Below are 17497 nucleotides of genomic sequence, written 5' to 3'. Positions count from 1 at the left end.
CAGAGATCCTCCTAGTGCAGCAGCGTGAATCGCAGGACATCACCTTCAAAACACACTCAACCCCTGTAACCTCCAGTACACAGCCCAGGTTAGGAGCGCATCACCGCTGGCCTTTAATTACATATCTCTGCGACCATTAGTCCTGGTGCCATCAATTACTCCTACATTCACCAGAGCATCAGGATTCTAGCCAGCAGTCCAGGACTTCTTAGATTACCCACCCCACAACTTCTCCGTCAATTGTCATTCTGTGTTTGCATAGCGGCCAGTGCATCTCTAGCCTTTACCACTAGATATGGCAGCACAGGCATCCTCCCTGCACCCAAGCTCCCAACACACGCACTGCTGCCCACTTTGCAACCCCCTCCTTTCAATTCTCCCTTTCTATGTAAGGATTTTTTAACACATACATAGAAGACTTTTGCTAGCTCACAAGCAGCTAAAACCAATACATTCTGATCCAGCGCTGCACTATGAACGGGGCATCACCACCGTAGGGCTTTCTCATTAGCCCAGTCGGTTTTAATCACGCTCATTTCCTATAGCTCTTTACAACTGAAATTGCTTCCCTCTTCCCATCAGTGCTATACAGTTACTCCCATATTATCCTGCTCGCTGAGGAATCGGGATTCTAGCATGCCGTCGAGTACTTTGCTCATGACCGCTGCAAGCTCTGGGGCGCAGCTCTCTCCAGTCTGTTACTGTAGGGTAGGTTGCCCCACGCAAGCTAGGTTGGCAGCACTTGTTTTGTTGTTAAAGAGCGCTGCAGCATAGCACAGTGCACGGGGGACATGGAGTTTATGAACAGACCTATCATGAAAAAGGACAGACAGAGCAGGGGGTAGGCTTATGAACCCATACGGTCCCTTTAAGCCCAGAAATCAATCACAGGCTCACTGGCTAAATCTTTTTTTCCTTTAAAAGGCTCAGGGTCAGAACCAAGGATGAGAGCCCAGAAGACAGCAAGAACCCCACCCACCAAAGAAGGGAACCAGCTGAAGAGTTCACTTGTTCAGCTTACAAGGAAACATGGCCGTGAACAGAACAGTCTAAGTATCTGAAGGCAGCCGCATCCCAGCAACAGATTAAATAATCTGGCAACTAACAGACTGTTTTTTGCGAAGGGGGAGCCCCCTGGAATGGATCTACAGTAGAAACTATTCATGAACATGCAAGTGCTGCTTCGTGGGTCATTCCCTAGGCTGAGAGTTGGGAGTCTTGCATTCCAGTCCCAGCTCTGCTACTGACTTGTTGGGTGACCTTGGGCCTTTCCCCTCTTACCCCTTGTCTATTTACATTGCAAGAGCTGTCTCTTCCTAGGAGCCTATCTGGGCTAGCATAAAAGGTGGGTTTTTCAGAATCGATTAACTAGCACATTGTGAAACCCTCTTGTAGACACGGCAAGTTGTAACTCAGCATGGGCTTAGTTGTGCTAAAGTACAGCTTACCTTGTTGACATGAGTTGTAGAACATGACAGCTCACATGTGCTTTATAGCTCCTCCCCTTTTACCTGAGTAAAGAGAAACCCTCTGTTTGTACAGCACCTTGCACAACGGGGTCCAGTCTCAGCTGGGGCCTCTGCTAGGATGTCAACTCATTATGGAAGCCACTATCTTTCTGTTCCCCAATACAAACAATACTCGGCACTGCCACAATTTAATAATAAGACGTGTGTCAATATTTAGTTCCATTATCTGGTTACTTAAGGGAATGGCTGTATTTTTTTCTTTTTTTTGCCGTGGGGGAGGGTGGGAGCGGAAGAAGGGAGACAATATTTAAATGTGCGTCTCTTCCTGATCTAGCCTATAATTCAGCAGTGTTTGTTAGGCCTTGGATGGGTTTATTAGGATCCCCATAAAGATCAGGAGTTCCTGATAAGCAACACAGCGCAGGCATCATTGGAGGAAAAATTGTTCTGGCAGTCTGTACAGTTTAACGAACATTAACTACAGCTGAGGACAGGCCCCAAGGCCAGGTGGAGGATTTTACAACACCCCTGTTACACAGCAAAATAAACTCTGCAGCTCAGAGCTGGCTGTAACTTTAAAACCCTGTTAAGGGGGCTGGGAGGGGGAAAGAGATCAGATCCTCAGCTGCTGTAAACAAGTGTAGATTCATTGACTTCAACAGTGTGAGGATGAGTTACAACAGTGGAGGATCTGACCAGGGTCTCTCATCACCATACTGACTACCGAGGAAGGTTTGATGATCAACACTTGAAATGATGAGATGGAACAATGTGGACTTCTAGTAAAATCCTCTGAAAACAGAGATCCGACCCTGCGATTCATGTTCTCACCCACCACGCACGTAAGGCGACTCATGCTTTGCTCTGCCAGGTTTGCAGTCCAGTCCAGCTTTCATCTCTGCCGCATTCCATTGGCTCCCTTGACTCGTACCCCGTGCAATCACACACAGAGGGAGGAAGTCGAAGCTACTAGAACACCAGAAGGATCTGGCAGAATTGCTGATCTCTCAGCCTAACAGGCACTGGGTCCTAAGAAACACTGTGTCCCGTCTGTAGCCCCCCAGCACTCAGATCGGCCTTTCACTGCGTGTTGGCTTTTCTGTGGGGGGTATGGGGGGGAATTCCTTAGAACTACAGAACTGAGACTGAGAAAAATTCGCAATCATCAACCAGTCTTCTTCAGCATGGTGGGAGATAGCCCAGAAATCTCTCTCTGTGTCTTAGCTGAGTACCTCACAAATCTTTAATGCATTTCTCCTCCCACACCCCTGCGCCATTATCCCCACTGTACAGATGGGGAACTGAGGCTAAGGGACTGGCCTAAAGTCACATCAGCAGCCTGTGGCAAAAATACCTAGGCGAGGCGCTGCAGGACGGAGCGTTGGCGATTCAGCGTGATTCCCCAGCCGAATGAAACTCTCCATTCAATGCGCCGCTGCGGTCAAAGCAGCAAAGGGTCAGGGTGCATGACGCACGGGATGGCAACCGTGACGGAAGATGCTGTAATGTCACGATATAAATCAAAGATTGGCTCCATCAGGAACGCTGTGTTCCAACGGCTGGAAAGGACTCCGCAGAACTGAGGGGGCCAGAGAAGGGCAATGAGAATGATAAGGGGCTTGGAAAGACTCTCTTCTGAAGAGACCGGGATTGTTACCTTAGAGGGGAAACCAGCGGGGACAGGACACAACGCTGAATGGGCTAGAGAAGGCAGACCTGGAGCTTCCGTCCAACCTTCCTCCCAACACGAGCACATGGGGACGTCCAATTAAATCCACTGGAAATACTTTCTCACGCAACGGGGAACTCTCTGCCATGCAATATGGTTGAGCCAAGAATGCAGCAGGATTCGAAGGGGGACCGAATATTTCTGGATAATGTGAATGCCCTGAGTTATCAGGCTAATGTAAATTTTGGATGAGAGTTTAAACTTCAGGCTTCCGAGTTCAAACCAATCTCTAGCTAAATGGTGGAGGAGACCTAACTTGAGGCAGATTATCCCACCTCTGCCTAGGGCCAGGATTTGTGCATCTTCTGCTGAAGCACCCAGAGGCCAAGTGCTTTGGGAATCTGGCCTTTACCTGCTCTGTGCCTCAGTTCCCTGCCTTAAAAATCAACCCACCACTGGGCAGGTAGCCTGAGGTGCAGGGCAGGTTCAGTATCACCAGGACGACTCAGTGTAGAGAGCCCAAGAGACCTACTCCTATGTACAAAGGCCCATCCAGGCCAGCAAAGCTTGAGTTCCCAACAGAATTACCCTCAGCGAGAGCATGGCCTGGCAGACAGGGCACCAGGAGTCAGCAGACCTGGACTCTGTTCCTGGCTCTTCCACTGACTTGCTGTGCGGACTTGGGCCAGTCGCTTTGCCTCTGTTCGCCCTCCCGCTCTTTGCCTGTATTGCCTATCCAGAATGCAAGCTGTCCGGGGCAGGGACTTGTTCTACGCCTGCACAGCACGAGGCAGCTCAGCTCTTAACTGGGGCCTCTTTGCCGTAGCAGAATATGACTATTTCCCAGTCAGTAACACATCAAGCCACGAACGTGGCCCCTGATCCTGAAAGATGATGAACCTCCACCCCGCCCACGGAAGTCGATGGAAGCCGTGCGTGCTCAGCGCTGCTCCGACTCCAGTCCTAGCAGCAGCAGCAAGGAGGGCAATTGAGAACTCGCAGCACAAAGATCCACACGAGACAAAGTCCGTGCCCCCCTGCCTTTCCCGGACACGGCCTGTTTGCCTGCACTCAATATTTACACCGAAGAGAATTTGGTTTTCGAGTCCCTTCGTTCCCCGGGGGGATGGGGGACGGACATGGGACTTCAGACCGCAAAGAGTGAAATCGGTCCTGCGGGCGTTCCTTTCACACACACAGCATGCAAAGCTGCCTCTGTCTTAACTCCCCTGTGCACTCCCTCTGAGCATCTAGCAACAGCTTCTTCTCCCACAACAGCCCCATTGTTGATGCAAGAGCCTCCTCCTCAGCTGATCCCATCCTATGGAAAATGCCCCCCTGTTTCTCCGCTGCGTCTACTCACTCTGTAACACCGCCACAGTTATCTGAGCGCAGCAGCAGGAGGGTCTGAACATTGGACTTTCACACAAGAATAGCCAGAGTTGTAACAGCTAATATTGACAAACATTTTAGATGAGATATTAAACCTCGTGCTTCAGGGTTTAAGCCAATCTGTAACTACTAGAGACCTAACGTGGGGGGCAGATGACCCCACATCTGCCTGCTGTGGAGTTCTGGCGCCTTCCTCTGAAGCAGCTGGCACAGCGCACTGTCAGAGCCCGCATACTGGTCTAAAGCTAACTTGAGTCTGACCCAGTCCTACGTTCCTGCATCCCACTGCAGAGGTTAAGGCAAAGGATTGATACAAGAGCTAACAGCAGGAAGAGGCAGTTATCCTCTACGGGTCCAGCCACTAGCAGGAGATGCGAAATACTGGGCTAAGATGTCACTAACACCACTCACTAGAAGAGGAAAGTTGAAAACGCATTGCCACCCGGTTCCCAGCCCACTGTACCCTCCTTAGGCCAAGAGACTTTTGATCAGAAGAGGAGCCATGTCACCTGGTTCCCCCCTACACCTCGGAGGGTCAGTTCTGAGTGGCCTGCTGAAGCCGGATGCTGGGAGCATGCTCCGTATGGATGGAAAGATGAGTGTTTTCAGCAGCAAACTCCTATTGCATGCAACACAGGCACCAAAGTGATGATCCCTGACAGTCTGTAACTTGGCCAAATCTGAAAGGCTCTTCCTGAGGACAACCAAAGGCGCCTCTCCAACCCCAGGCCGATGTCCCTGTCAAATTTCAAAGTCCCCGCTGAAAACCCAGGAATCATTAGAGCTTTTCAAAAATACAGATGAAAGTGTCAGGCAGGCTTAATATGTGGGTGTCTAAAGCTCCTTCTCTGAATACAGGCATCCCATGCAGCATGGCATTTCCATGGAAGAATCCCAGCTCAAACGACACTTCCCCACGCCCTACTCCAGTCCCCAGTTGTGGGTTATGACACTTCCCCTGCTAACAACTATATTTCCCTCATGTTGAGGGGGGAGGAACAACAGAGGTTCATAAAGCTCCGAAAACCAGAAACATCTGGCATAGGAACAAGCAGGGTTTGACTGAGCAGGGTTTATACCACAGAAGTCTGCAGCGGATCATTTCTGCCCTCAGTAGCAGTGTGTGGGTACTGCAATTTTATTGTATTATTTATGCAATCAGGGATTGCATCTGAACAGGCAAAGACTGAACACTGAACCACGCTCCTCACGAGAAGCTCTAATACAAGTCACATCCCGATCAGGATTTCACCAACATTTGGATCTGTTATTTTGAGGTTTCTAATAGAAACTGACTAATTACTACATCCCAGAAAGTACAGTTGCACACACCCCATCCATACACACATGCACGTACTGTGGTGTCAGAAAGGGATACAAACACACACAGTAAATGGGCAGATGGTTAAGACTCATTGTAGGAATGGATAAAAGGAAAGCTATATAAAAAAATCCCAGAGCCTAGATAATCCTTGTTTACTATACCACAAATGTGCCTGGCGGTCTCCTCTCATTTTTCAGTCAAGAGTTATCAGCATAGCATTGGATTGGAGAATTCACATCACTGACACTGTTATTTTCCCAAGATAAGTCCCAGTATGTTTGCTGCTACCAGGTGCCATAAATAACAAAACTGAATTGCACTTCATCAAGCAAACAACAAAAGGACATTTTGTGATGCACCTTTCTACATGAGAGTTTTTTAAAACGTTTTTGCTCACTTACCAGATAGTTTGCAAAATCTGCAGTGGCTCTCCCAATCATTAATGTGAATACACAAGCCCAGTTCTATAGGTCTCTCTCTAGAGCGGCTACTATGCCCACCGCAACCCCACCAGGGTTTCTGACCAACGCACAAACACATGAATCTATTCCCGGTAGGGATGTATTGTTCTCTCTCTCTAATGGAAAGAAAACCGAGACACAGAAAAATTAAGGGCCCAATTTTCAAGTGAGCTCAGATCCCACCTAAGTGAGGTGGTGCGACTGAGTCCCAGGCTGCTGCCTTCACCGCATAGAAACAATAGCTGCTTTCGTTATCACCTTGGATAAGTTACAGGAGATGGGAATTTCAAGGCAGGAGGTACAGGAGAATGAAGTATTAGGATCTGGAGCAGTAATAGGTAACTGCTGAAAACTAGCAGTGGTGTCTTTTACATGTGAAGAAAGTCAACTGCGGGTGTTTCAATAGAAATCTTACTTTCTGTTTCAAAGACAGTAATATTTCAGCATATTACAGAACAAGCTGACTGTACGCTGCCAGGGCACTGCAAGCTGCCACACACACCTGCGGGGCGGTACAAATGACAACTGCAATGAGTCAAGCTATCGCAAAACAACTGGATTGCAAGTGAGACCCACTGTGCACCTCTTCATGTATCCAGATACTTGCACAGACAATGGGGTGCAGGCCACATCCTTGCAAGCTGCCTTTGTCCTCTGCAGAATCTTTTATTCGTCCTGATCCACCTTTGCTATTTTAAGACTTAGCACTGACTTTGCAACCAAATACCTTGGTGAGACTTTTTGTTTACTGCAAGGGAATCAATCAGTAGTAGTCGCTCTGTGAGCTAAGATGTGAAAAATTATCTAGTTTATACCCAGCGGCCATCACAGGGGCCCAAAGTGAAGCACTCAAATCCATTTTTAGGCTCCTAAAACAAACTGCCCTCATTGTCAGAAGGTACTGCTCAGTAGGAGCCGTGTAAAACGAGAGTAATAGCGATGAGTTGGAGCCTTCCAGCTACTTACCGAGGAGCCTAAATGTGGATTTAGGAGACCAAACTGAGATCTCCACTTCTGAAACCCTTGGCCTCCGTGCGTATACGTATTTCAGCCTCGGTAAACCTGAAAAATATCATTAGGCTCGTCGCCTAGTAAAACTCCCTGACACAGAGAGGTCAGAGGAAGACAGCTTTTGAACTGCACGTGCCATGAAGGCACTTTATTGACTAAACGGTGGGAATCTAGGCCATGAATTTGTGCTGTTTTCTCCATGAGGAAAAAAACCCCAAAAGCCCACCAGGGTCTCTGCTAAATCAAAACTGTTTGGTTATTTCCAAATATTCTGTAGGGCTTGTCTGGGGATTTTTAGTGCTATTCATGTTTAATTTGCTAATTCTCTTCCAGCTGGTGACATGGAAGAAGCTATATGTCTGCAGAAATGGGAAATGAACCTTCTTGGGAAACAAGACAAAAGAGATTGAGAGCGAGCGATCGAGAGGCTGCTCCTGTTCTACAGAACCGTTGTCAAACTGGCAACTCCGTGCGGTCTGATTGCCTCAAATTGAAGCTGCTATTAAAACTCCACTCAGAGGTCTGAAAGAAGCAAAAAGGTTGGGGAGAGGGAAGAAAACACCAGCTCCAGATAAGCAATTGTTAACATGATCCATATGGTACACAACTTGCCTTTCTGTTTAGCCAAAATGATAATGGCAAAAGGAAAGAATGCCGAGGGTCTTCTAAAGGAGAATGGAGGCAGAACAAAGGCTGCTAGCTAAACCGTTCCCTGGAGCTGAGTTAAAAGAAAACTAATTGTGAGAGAGGAACAGCAGCTCTCTGCTCCTCCATGGCTTAAGCCACACCAAAAACCCACCCCAGGATCTACTTCTCCTTTGCTAAATCAGATCTCATGCATTTTATAATAAAAAACCAGGCATTTAAGGAACTGTCGTTTCACTTTTGAAACAGAGAAAAAGAAACTCCAGATACCAGCAGCAAAAAGCAAATAAGTATTAACACAGAGCATTTTCACCATCAATAATTAGCTTTCGTAAAACCATCAGTGGTGAAAACGGGCGCAGCTCCTTTGACTTCTGTAAAGTTTCACCCTCTCACATCCGTGCTGACTTCAGGCCTGCATGTTTATATTATTTCAGGATTCTAAGGATTTTCAAGGGATACAATACAATATGTGCCAGTCATTATCCCAAAAAGCCCTTGACAAGAAAATGTCCATACATTCCTGCTAACTAGATCTAAAGAAATGTTTAATTCCACTGCACCTCTACCCTGCCAAAATGTTTAATTCAGAACAACCTCTGAGAACAAACACCCACATAAATTACACATTGGCACTCACACAAAACAAAATTCTACACACACACCCTCCGCAGCTCCCCGTCAACATTTGACGAGCACATAAAGAGTGATCCATAAAAACTCAAGGCCAGCCATCAGCCTGACCATGTGGGAAGATTTGGAAGGAAATTGGTGAGATTTTTCCATAATACAAATGCATACAATCAATAATTCAATTATAGAGCCAAATCCAGTTATTTTAATCATTTTCTTCATCAAAACTGTACTGCTTAAAATAGCCTTCTTCAATTGACTATATTAAATGTTGAGGGATTTTTTCATTCTGAATTTAGTTAAGCATATTTGTATTCTTCCAATTTGTTTGCACTAAAAATTGAGATATTATTTATTATTTAGAATTCATATCTCACATGCCAAAGCAAAATTATTAGTCTCATAAATCAGTACACAGGATCTGCAGAAGCACAAAGAAATTGACCATTTATTTATATATTTATATATACATACACACACACACCATTTTTTGTGAGATATTCTTTTTTTAACCTACTGTTTAACAAACCATAGTAAAATAAAAGAATTGTCTTCTACTTGTAGCAGGAAGAGGACAAAAACCCAGTAAGAATCAAAGAAAAATCTTCCTAGCTTTAAAAAAACACTATATTTAAATTTAATTCTACAAAATTTGAATAGGCCAGTGCTGTCCCATGCCTGCCTGATTAGCTTGGCAATTAAGGAGGAGGGCGTATGTGGTGTTGTTCTTAGAAGGTACATGATCTTCTGCTCTACCCAATAAACACATTTATAGCATGCTCTGGAACCATTCACTCGCCGCACACATGTGCATACTAACAGGAGTCATGCATGGACATTGACATGAATACATGCCCCTGAGGTCGGGGGCGGGGCCAGGAATGTTCTGAGCTGAGTAAGCAGAGATTCAGCTAACAGTCCATGATCAGAGCCCTTTGGGGGAGCTAGGGTTACGCGGCACACATATGAGAGCAGCAGGTACATCTCTGTACAACCCATACACAGTTCTGCTATCAACACAACCAACCAACCACCTACATTCTTTAGGCTCCTACTCCCCACACCATCCAGCCTCCATGGATACTGGCCTAATCCTGATTTAGACCCTTTTCCTCTTCTGTTAATTGGCCACCCTTCTACACAGCACTGAGTACAAGCCAGGGCGTCTAAAGGAACACACAAAAACACCATACCGGCCAGCGGAGGAAGATCCTGCAATTTTTGCTGCACTGAGGCTCAGAATATTTGGGATCAGAGATGCTGAAGCAATTTGTATAGTGGGGGAGCTGAGAGCCACTGAACCAAACTGTAAACCCTGTATAGAATAGAAACCACATCAAGCCAGGGGGTGCCGCCTCACCCCAGGACCCGTAGTGCCAGCACCTGTGTTTGGGATGACGAGGAATGTGTGGCTGCACTTCTTTTCGCTCATACCACAGCACAGTTCTGACACTGACATGCCTTTAGATGTAGTGCAGCTAGGTAGTTCTTCAGGAAAGGTACCAAACTGCTTGGCAGCCTGCTGACTCGGGATCTGCTGCTTCAACTCTATTTACAGACAATTGTTGGGATGACGTGGAGGCACCAGATGCAAACACTCCGGGGTTTGGATGCATCTCTATCCATACTGGTGACAGCCAGGTGACAATTAATGACAGGAACACCAGAACTGCTACCCTGACCACATCCACGTCCACATAGCCCAGCACCATGCCCTTCAGATGACGGTAGAAGGAACTGAGGTTTACTCTCTCTTTCCAACTTTGTTGCATTACCTACTATAACTCTAGATACTCCCGATATCCAGATAAATCTCCAGTCCCTTTCTGAATCTTGCTAAGTTTTGGCCTCAGACACTTCATGTGGCAATGAGTTCCAGGTGCTAATTATCTTTATTAACATTAATTTTCTTCAGTATATTCTAGATAAGAACTTAAACATCAGAATCCTTCCTGCTCTCTGTGGACATTAAAGATCCCATTAGCACTTTTAGGGGTTTGCCTTCCAATATGTTTACGTAATCACTGGCCTTCCACAATGGCTGGACAGCAAGCTGTGTGCACCAGTCTGACAGACACTGTCCACCCCAGAAGTGGCTGCATTTTTTTTTAGCACTGTGACTATGAGATAACAGATGCTACAGAAATGTAAGACAATATTGTTTGCAGCCAATCCTTTTGGAGCACGGTGAGTGGTCAGTGAGATCTGGCAGACAGCTAAACCCACCCCCTGGGGTACCAGAAGGAAACTCGAGTGCAGTGCATTATGCACCCACATCCCTTGCAGCCTCTGAGGGAGGGACCTGGGCAGCTGGGGCTTTAATGACAGTGGCCAGGCTACAAGAATGTATAATATCCTGTCATCCCCACCCCCAAAATCCATCAGGGTGGGGGCAATGCCTTTAGCTACCGGGGGTGCAGATGAGACGCTCGCAGGGAAGAGATCACTCTGCCAGAACCAACGTCCAACATGACAGAGAATTCTGACCTCTGGTCGAGAGCAAGCCACAGCCCTCCAATCCTGACGCATCTCATCATCCCAACATGCACCCAGACCCTGCACCCCCGACCCCAACATACACTCACTTCCTGCCCAGCCTTCTGCCTCGAACACGCCAGCCCCCCGCACCTTCCACCCACCCCGCCCCAGCTCTCTCCTCTCCAGCCAGGCTCTCTGACCCTGTGCACACGGGCCATGCTCGGCAGCCCCATGCAGCTGCCCTGCACACCCACCCCATGCATGCCCAGGCCTGTGCAACTCCCCCCAGAGCCCTGTGCACTCCCCCCAACCCTATCCCAGAGGGTCAATATCTCCATGCAACTCCCCCACATCCCAGTGCATCCTACACCCTGACTCCTGCAAACCCCCCCAATGTGTGTCCCTCCCATTCACACCCTGACCCCCAGGCTAGTCCTCCAAACCTCACACCCTGTGTGACCCCCTCCCATTCACACCCTGACCCCCAGGCTAGTCCCCCAAACCTCACACCCTGTGTGACCCCCTCCCATTCACACCCTAACCCCCAGGCTAGTCCCCCAAACCTCACACCCTGTGTGACCCCCTCCCATTCACATCCTGACTCCCGGGCAAGTCCTCCAAACCCCACACCCTGTGTGACCCCCTCCCATTCACACCCTGACCCCCAGGCAAGTCCCCCAAACCTCACACCCTGTGCGACCCCCTCCCATTCACACCCTGACCCCCGGGCAAGTCCCCCAAACCCCACACCCTGTGCGACCCCCTCCCATTCACACCCTGACTCCCGGGCAAGTCCCCCAAACCCCACACCCTGTGCGACCCCCTCCCATTCACACCCTGACCCCGGGGCAAGTCCCCCAAGCCCCACACCCTGTGTGACCCCCTCCCATTCGCACCCTGACTCCCGGGCAAGTCCCCCAAACCCCACACCCTGTGCGACCCCCTCCCATTCACACCCTGACTCCCGGGCAAGTCCCCCAAACCCCACACCCTGTGCGACCCCCTCCCATTCACACCCTGACTCCCGGGCAAGTCCCCCAAACCCCACACCCTGTGCGACCCCCTCCCATTCACACCCTGACTCCCGGGGCAAGTCCCCCAAGCCCCACACCCTGTGCGACCCCCTCCCATTCACACCCTGACCCCCGGGGCAAGTCCCCTAAACCTCACACCCTGTCCGACCCCCTCCCATTCACACCCTGACCCCCGGGGCAAGTCCCCCAAACCCCACACCCTGTGCGACCCCCTCCCATTCACACCCTGACTCCCGGGCAAGTCCCCCAAACCCCACACCCTGTGCGACCCCCTCCCATTCACACCCTGACCCTGGGGCAAGTACCCCAAACCTCACACCCTGTGTGACCCCCTCTCATTCACATCCTGACTCCTGGGCAAGTCCCCCAAACCCCATACCCTGTGCGACCCCCTCCCATTCACACCCTGACCCTTGGGCAAGTCCCCCAAACCTCACACCCTGTGTGACCCCCTCTCATTCACATCCTGACTCCCGGGCAAGTCCCCCAAACCCCACACCCTGTGTGACCCCCTCCCATTCACACCCTGACCCCGGGGCAAGTCCCCCAAACCCCACACCCTGTGTGACCCCCTCCCATTCACACCCTGACACCCGGGCAAGTCCCCCAAACCCCACACCCTGTGCGACCCCCTCCCATTCACACCCTGACCCCCGGGGCAAGTCCCCTAAACCTCACACCCTGTCCGACCCCCTCCCATTCACACCCTGACCCCCGGGGCAAGTCCCCCAAACCCCACACCCTGTGCGACCCCCTCCCATTCACACCCTGACTCCCGGGCAAGTCCCCCAAACCCCACACCCTGTGCGACCCCCTCCCATTCACACCCTGACCCCGGGGCAAGTCCCCTAAACCTCACACCCTGTGCGACCCCCTCCCATTCACACCCTGACTCCCGGGCAAGTCCCCCAAACCCCACACCCTGTGCGACCCCCTCCCATTCACACCCTGACCCCCGGGGCAAGTCCCCCAAACCCCACACCCTGTGTGACCCCCTCCCATTCGCACCCTGACTCCCGGGCAAGTCCCCCAAACCTCACACCCTGTGCGACCCCCTCCCATTCACACCCTAACCCCCAGGCAAGTCCCCCAAACCCCACACCCCCTGCGACCCCCCCATTCCCACCCGGCCCCTGCGCCCCCCGGGCCCGCTCCCGAGCCGCCCGCCCCGGTGACAGCCGCGGCCACTCACCTCCTCATTCCGGCTTCACCCCTGTCGGAGCCCGGCGCAGGCCCCGATACCGCGGGCCCGGGGGGCGGCGGGCGGCGGTGCGGGGCTCGGCATCCTGCGGCCGCCGGGACAATGCGGAGCCAGCTGCGGCGGCTGCTCCGGCCGGGAGCTGCGGGGCTGGGCTGGGCTGGGGCAGCTCGGGGGCGGGGGGCGCGCAGCCTGCTCAGTGCTGACCCCTCCCTGCCCTGCCCAGGGCTCTGCCGCCTCCCCCCGCAAGCCCCCTCCCCAGGGATCCCCCCGCAAGCCCCAGGGTCCTCTCCGCCTCTCCGGCAACACTGGATTCCCCCGCCCCGCTCTCTGCGCCCGCCCCCAGCTCCCCCCGTTCAGCCAGAAAGGGGCTGGGGCGGTGACCAATGGGCCGGGCGATGCTGCCTCCTGCCTGGCTCAGCTCGTCAGCTGTGGCCTCCCGGCCCAGGGGCTGCTGGGGAGAAGTGCTGAGAGCAGCCAGAGCCCCAGAGCACAAATCCCTTCACCCAGGTCACTTCCAGCGGCTCAGCCCTTTGATCTGGGTTCCTGCGGGGGGGGGGGGGGGAGCTGTAAGTTCCTGGGTTAACACGACTATGGGGGATGCTCTCCGGGGTGCCGGACGCTGTCTGTAGCAGGGGTGCTGAGAGCCACTGAACCAAGCTGTAAAATCTGTCCCTGGGAACCCCATCAAACCAGGGGGTGCGGCAGCTCCCCTGGTGCCAGCACCTCTGCCTCAAATGCTGCCCCCCCCGGAGTCTGGGCCAAACTCAGGCACACACCCTGAGATCCCATAACAGAAAGAACTGAGGTCCCTCCCTGCAGCAAGGGGGAGACCCCAGGCCCACACCAAGTTCACACCAGGACCAGGGCTCAAGTCACAGGAGATTTGCCATTGGCTTCACAGGGAGAAGGCACCCCCAGCTCCCACTGAAATGTAAGCGAACAACAGCTGGAAAGTGTGCCCATGGGAATGGGAGGGGCACAGAAATAGGGGCTGGGAAAAACCACAGTGAGGGGAGATGCCGAGTAACCTTTTGCCACCACCCATCAGGACGCTGCAAAGCAGGGACAGGTGCTATTTCTCTGTGCCTCAGAAAAAGCCCAACAGTCAGAGATTTTGTCTGAAAAGTGGAAAGGGTTTATTTTTTTAATACACCTTTAAATCTTCTCTTGTATGTTTTAAAAACAGCAATATTAGCCCACTGATTGTTTCAGGTGCTGCGGCGTGGACGGCTGAAGCAATCATATCCCCCAGGGTACGGTGATTCGGGGCTGTGGTTGACGAGGGGTTCTGCAGTTGCAGTGAGGGTTACCCCCTTTTAAGAAGGAGGTGGGCAGGCACATCTGCCATGTGAGGTGGGCAGGCCGTTCAGCGTGGACTATATATTCTGAGGGAGTGAAATGCCACTGGGTTCTCCAGGGGGGATCCGTAACGAGGAGTAGTTTAAATAATTAATGCAAATGTGTCAGGGACAGAGTTGGACATTCAACAGCACGAGGGGTGCAGACGTGCTTCATACAAAAGAAAACTGAGGTTCAAAACCAAATTATTGCAGAGGGTTGTTTTGGGGTGGTTGTTTTTTTAAAAGGGTCTGAAGGCAACTATGTCATATACGCACACACGGAGCAACTCTGCATCTCCCCTTCCACTCCTGCATCACAGCCCACATTGCAGGAGCAACACGCAGCAAGCCCCTGAGAAGGCAGCAGCACATAGGCAGCTCCCGCGCCTTCAGCCCGTGGCCTGGCTTGGCCTAGCTGAGGTGCTTCTGGGGTTGCCTATGTTCTTTCCCAGAGAACAGGAGACTGTGGTTTGCATAGAGCCAGCTGCTCACGTGGGGCCAGGTCTCCATCTACTACATTGTGTTCAAGGAAGCCAAAACTACCTTGAAGATTTCCCCACAATTACTTTACCGTGCAAAAATAAAACATAGTTACTCCAGGGATATCGTGTTGATGGGACGTGACCACTATTAAGACATCAGCCACTCTGTGAAAAAGTTTGAGAGCCTGTGTAATCATTGCATCCATCCTCTTTATAGTCTGTGACACACACTCCCTTCTCCCTGTCCAATAGTTCACCTTCTTCAGGTCAATTTCAATCCAGAATGCTTTGCAGGTGCCTAGGCTTTGGCCTCCAACTCTCCCCGGTTCCCTCTCCCTCTCTTTAGTAACAAAACACACAAACTCCTAGTCTATTTTATTACACCAGATCAATTTCCTTTTTAATACAATCAGATCACAATGAAGTTTTCCACACCCAAGACCTCTCTCATTTCCCTGGGATGATGACACGTTTTCCTCTTAAGAAGTTGGAAGAGAAACAGAGCAGCACACACAACATTCCTCCAGGTAGGCAGATAAAGGCTTGGAAAGAAGAAATTCATCCTTTTCTTTATGGCATCTCAGTGCCAGCTAGCCCTGTGTGGCTAGATCTTGAGAGATGGAAGAGAGTGGAGGCTTTAGGGAAAAGGAGGGAGGGAAATGCCTCATCTTTACATTTTAATTATCTTCCTCTGAGTCTGTGAAGGCGATGCTTTAAGACACATTTTTTGCCTTTGGAGTATTGGATTACAGAATGTGTCTATTAGCAAAAAGATTTCTGCAGGAAGATAGCCCAAATGTCACAGAAGGGCTTTACTACCTCCTGGAGCTGTGCGGGGAACGGACATGCCTTTTGGCAGAGAATGTCGAGATTTTGACATGTATTTTCATTCCAATTAGGAACAAACCCAAAAAGTTCAAAAATTTTCCACGAAAGAAAATTGCAGAAAATTTTCATTTAGGATTGATGGAAATGTTTTATTTGCAACAAAATTGAAACATTTCATTGTGAGTTTGATTTATTTTATTTTATAACAAATACATTTTGAAATGAAAAGTATTTAAAAGGAAAAAATCTAAATGTTTAATTCCAACAGTGTCCAAACGGGATATTTTGACATTGGGAAAAAAAAAGGCGGAGGGAGAGAAAAAAATTTTGCCAAAATAAAATGTTGGCAGAATTGACCCCATTGATTTAGCTGGATCTGCATTCTCAGCCCAAAGATTGTTCCATCAAAGTTCTTCTGACCACCTCTGCCACTCCACACTTTGCAGAGGATATTACAATTGAGGGTGCATTTTGCTCACACCCAGAATTTTTTAAATGCAGCTCATCCGCATTCAAATATTCTCATTATTTACTTAATTATCTCTCTCATCAATAATACACTTTTGGGGTGCAGAATTGAAGAGTGACAAATAAACAGACCATTATTTAACACAAATTCATTCCTGGAAGTACACATGGACATCACGGTTTGAAATACCCCGTGCTCAATTCTCCTGTCGCTTATACTGATGTAGAACAGGAGCAGCCCCACTGAAGCTAATGGAGTTACAGGCGAGTCACGCAGCTGGTGTAAACGAGAAGAGAACCTAGACCCATACAGGCCACTGGGTGCTAAAGCTGAAGCCATGAAAGGCTAACAGCCGTCTCCAGCCATTCAAAGGCTGCCCCAGCAGATAATGATCATAGGAAAGCAGCAGTGGAACCTGCAAGTCTTTAATTTGATCTAAAAACACAGGGTCTGATCCTCTATTGCTGTGCTCATGTGCAATCCCATGCAACCCTTCTGCGGTGACATGCTCACTTAGGAGCATTTTTATATTCGCTTTGCACAGGAGCAGACGGCTGCTCAAGCTGCAGCATGTCAGAGAAACTGGCCTTGGCGCTTCCAGGCTACCCAGGACATTTTCCAAGATCCATGTCACGTGGCTGGTGACTTGTCAGAGTGACCTACATGGCTGAGGGGCCATCCGGAATGGATGATCAGTGTGGGGTGCGGAGTGCTGCAGTTACACCCTCCCCCTGTGAAGAGCTTAGACTGGGTATCCCCTAGTTTCCCCAGCACATTGCCCTAAGAGGAGAGATGCAGGGAAATCGACCTCAAAACCATCACAGTCCATCCTCCTAGCGCCAGCTCTCTGGACCGCTCTCCTCTCTCTCAAGCCTCTCCCTTTGATCTAGTGACTGGAGGCCTCGTCGGGCTTCCCCAGGGACTTCCCTCTTGTTGTTGGTTTGTTGCCTGTTTGGTATCAATTAAAACAAAATCAGATGGCTGATATGTTCTGTGTGTCCACAACATAAGAACATAACATAAGAGCGGCCAGACTGGATCAGACCAATGGTCTGTCTAGC

General features: G+C 50.1%; 1 protein-coding gene across 1 annotated transcript in view; it reads right to left on the bottom strand.

Moving 5' to 3' along the window:
* FIGNL2 (fidgetin like 2) overlaps positions 1-13367 on the bottom strand; it is a 44452-nt gene extending 31085 nt beyond the window's left edge. The window contains exon 1 of the mRNA XM_030558404.1: positions 13309-13367. The gene's annotated coding sequence lies outside the window, so the exon portion shown is untranslated. The remainder of the gene's footprint in view (positions 1-13308) is intronic.
* Between the last annotated feature and the right edge of the window lie 4130 nt (positions 13368-17497).

This window comes from Gopherus evgoodei, chromosome 3 (genome assembly GCF_007399415.2).
Source record: "Gopherus evgoodei ecotype Sinaloan lineage chromosome 3, rGopEvg1_v1.p, whole genome shotgun sequence".
Taxonomy (NCBI): Eukaryota; Metazoa; Chordata; order Testudines; family Testudinidae; genus Gopherus; species Gopherus evgoodei.
Note: the sequence above shows the minus strand (reverse complement) of the source record. Positions and strands in the feature narration are given on the sequence as shown.